This window comes from Schistocerca piceifrons, chromosome 1 (genome assembly GCF_021461385.2).
Source record: "Schistocerca piceifrons isolate TAMUIC-IGC-003096 chromosome 1, iqSchPice1.1, whole genome shotgun sequence".
Taxonomy (NCBI): domain Eukaryota; kingdom Metazoa; phylum Arthropoda; class Insecta; order Orthoptera; family Acrididae; genus Schistocerca; species Schistocerca piceifrons.
Genome location: NC_060138.1, coordinates 481,008,580 through 481,012,124, shown reverse-complemented (window position 1 = coordinate 481,012,124; position 3,545 = coordinate 481,008,580). Strand labels below are relative to the sequence as shown.

The 3,545-nt window shown below is 39.5% G+C and overlaps 1 non-coding gene across 1 annotated transcript; it reads left to right on the top strand.

Annotated features, from left to right (window-relative positions):
- The first annotated feature begins 2,781 nt into the window (after positions 1 to 2,781).
- Positions 2,782 to 2,856, top strand: Trnas-cga. The gene has a single exon. It is a non-coding gene; the product is annotated as a tRNA-Ser (tRNA).
- The last annotated feature ends 689 nt before the right edge of the window (positions 2,857 to 3,545 follow it).

Below are 3,545 nucleotides of genomic sequence, written 5' to 3'. Positions count from 1 at the left end.
TTTCAGTGCTCTTTCAAATTCTTCACGCAGTTTCATATCTCCCATTTCATCTTCATCTACGTCCTTTTCCATTTCCATAATATTGCCCTCAAGTACATCGTCCTTGCATAGACCCTCTATATCTTTCCGCTTTCTCTTCCTTGCTTAGGACTGGTTTTCCATCTGAGCCCTTGTTATTCATATAGGTGGTTCTCTTTTCTCGAAAGGTCTCTTTAATTTTTCTGTAGACAGTATCTATCGTACCCATAGTGATATATTCTTCTACATCCTTACATTTGGCCGGTCGCAGGTTCGAATCCTGCCTCGGGCATGAATGTGTGTGATGTCCTTAGGTTAGTTAGGTTTAAGTAGTTCTAAGTTCTAGGGGACTGATGACCTCATATGTTAAGTCCCATAGTCCTCAGAGCCATTGGAACCATTTTTAACCTTACATTTGACCTCTAGCCATCCCTGCTTAGCTATTTTACACTTCCTGTCGTTCTCATTTTTGGGACGTTTGTACTTCCATTCGCCTGATTCATTTAGTGCATTTTTATATTTTCTCTCTTCATCAGTTAAATTCAATATAATTTCCGTTACCCAAGAATTTATAATAGCGCTCGTCTTTTTACCTACTTGGTCCTCTGCTGCCTTCACTATCCCATCTCTCAAGGCTACCGATTCTTCTACTACTATATTTCTTTCCTCTATTCTTGTCAACCGGTCCCTAATGCTCTCTCTGAAAGTCTCTACAACTTCTGGTTCTTTCAGTTTATCCAGATTTCATCTCCTTAAATTTCTACCTATTTGCAGTTTCTTCAGTTTTAATCTACAGTTCATAACCAATAAATTGTGGTCAGAGTCCACATCTGTCCCTGGAAATGTTTTACAAATTAAAACCTGGTTCCTAAATCTCTGTCATACCACTGTATAATCTATCTGAAACTTTCAAATGTCTCCAGGCCTCTTACACGTAAACAAGCTTCTGTCATGATTTTTAAACCAAGTGTTAGCTATGATTAAGTTATGCTCTGTGCAAAGTTCTACCAGGCAGCTTCCTCTTTCATTCCTGATCCCCAGTCCGTAATCGCCTACTATTTATCCTTCTCTTCCTTTTCCTACTGTCGAATTTCAGTCCCCCATGACTATGAAATTTTCGTCTTCCTTATCTGAATAATTTCTTTTATCACATCATACATTTCTTCAATATATTCATTATCTGTGGAGCTAATTCGTATATAAACTTGTACTGCTGTGGTAGGCATGGGCTTTGTGTCTATCTTGACTGCAATAATGCATTCACTATACAGTTCGTAGTAACTTACCCATGCTCCAATTTGTTATTCGTTATTAAACCTACTCCGACATTACCGTTATTTGATTTTGTGTTTGTAACCCTTTATTCACCTGACCTGATGTCTTGTTGCTCCTGTCACTGAACTTCACAAAGTCCCACTATATCTACCTTTAACCTATTCATTTCGCATTCTAAATTTTTTAAACTACCAGCTCCGATCCGTAGAACGCCAGTTTTGTTACTCCTGACAAAGACGTCCTCCTGAGTAGTCCCCGCTCGGAGATCCAAATGGGGGACTATTTTACCTCCGGAGTATTTTACCCAAGGGGACGCCATCATCATTTATCCATGCAGTAAATCCGCATGCCCTTGGGAAAAATTACGGCTGTAGTTTACCGTTTCCCCTTGCTTTCAGCCTTTCGCAGAACCAGCACAGCAAGGCTGTTTTGATAGATGTTACAAGACCAGATCAGTCAATCATCCAGACTGTTGCGCCTGCAACTACTGAAAAGGCTGCTGCCATTCTTCAGCAACCACTCGTTTGTCTGTCCTCTCAACAGATACCCCTCCATTGTGGTTGGATCTACGATAGGGCTATCTGTTTCACCGAGGCACGCAAGTCGCCCCACCAACAGCAAGGTCCATGGTTCATGGGTGCGAGTTACTTATTATTTTCAACTAATAAAATACATATACATGAAACAATAAAGAAAAACACAAAAAACATAAGCGTAAAAAGTAAAATAAGAATTTAAAACACACAAAAAATAAGTGAAATAAATGATGAGAATAGTGAGGTACTTTTAGATATTTTAATTAGATGTACCGAAAACACTCCAACAGCACATTATATACTGCTTGTTTACAAAGAATGGTGTTTCAGATACAAGATTTATTACACATGGATAGATGTGGCGAAAGCTTTTTTAATTTATATGATAACAAAAGTTTTCATTTTTCATAATTAATTAATGGTGGTGGATTATTTTGCAAAAATACAAAAGTTGATCATACGTTTTCCAAGAAAGTTAATCAAATTTCAATTTTTATATGGATTAAATTTCTTGAATATCATTGTTTCAAAGATATTCCATCCAAAAGTAATATGACAAATCACCATTTGAGGTGTGTTTTACCCCTTAAGAGTGAAATTGAGCAAAAACATGTGTTCCCCCTTTGCAACTTAATGAGGCAGCTTGTTTTTCATCACATGCATTTCGCCTCTTTTACTTATGAAGCATGTAATGCATGCTTGTTTTTATATATACAATAAATGCGTTATATAGTTGTTGCAAGTATGTTATTTTGTTACGTTTTATCATGCTTTTCTCCTTTTTCATCTTAGAAACAATAAAACTGTTTCCAGAATGAGATTTTCACTCTGCAGCGGAGTGTGCGCTGATATGAAACTTCCTGGCAGATTAAAACTGTGTGCCCGACCGAGACTCGAACTCGGGAGACGAGGTACTGGCAGAAGTAAAGCTGTGAGTACCGGCCGTGAGTCGTGCTTCGGTAGCTCAGTTGGTAGAGCAATTGCCCGCGAAAGGCAAAGGTCCCGAGTTCGAGTCTCGGTCGGGCACACAGTTTTAATCTGCCAGGAAGTTTCAGTTTAATAAAACTGTTGTTAGGAAGAACTATTAAATATTCTACAAATGGGAAAATATTAATACTAAACATTGTTTAAGCCTGTAATGATGGAAATAAAAAGGACAACACATCCAACAACTTTAACAACATGAAGATAATTCTAGACATCAGCAGTATGGAGATGGCGGTGCTGGTGCAATTTTGTTATCAAATTGATATGCAAATTAATTAAATTCGCCAGTTAATAACCCCCAACCACGAACACCCCCACTCCATTATGACGTCATGTTTTTCTCAGCATACACGTGGGTCCCTACACCCGTCCTCCTCCTCAGCCCTCCCCTACCCTCCCCCCACCTACATTATTGGCAGGAATTCCGAATTTTGGCGGGAATTTCGAATTTTAGTGGGAAATTCTTTGTCCCAGGCCTGTGCTTATGTCCCACCCCACCCCCAACTCGGGAAGTGGCGGGAAATTAAAAACGGTGGTGTCCTTTCTGGTACTCGAACCCCGGTCTTCTGGATGGAAAATCCAAGTGCGCCCCCCCCCCCCCCCCCCCCAACACATGGAAACTGTCCAGATGCAGGAGAGGAAGGTTAGGTAAGTGTAATTTATTTATTTTGGTTGGGCAACTCATGTAAAGATCGGTCCTAATTACGTAATTAATCTTATAGAATGGTC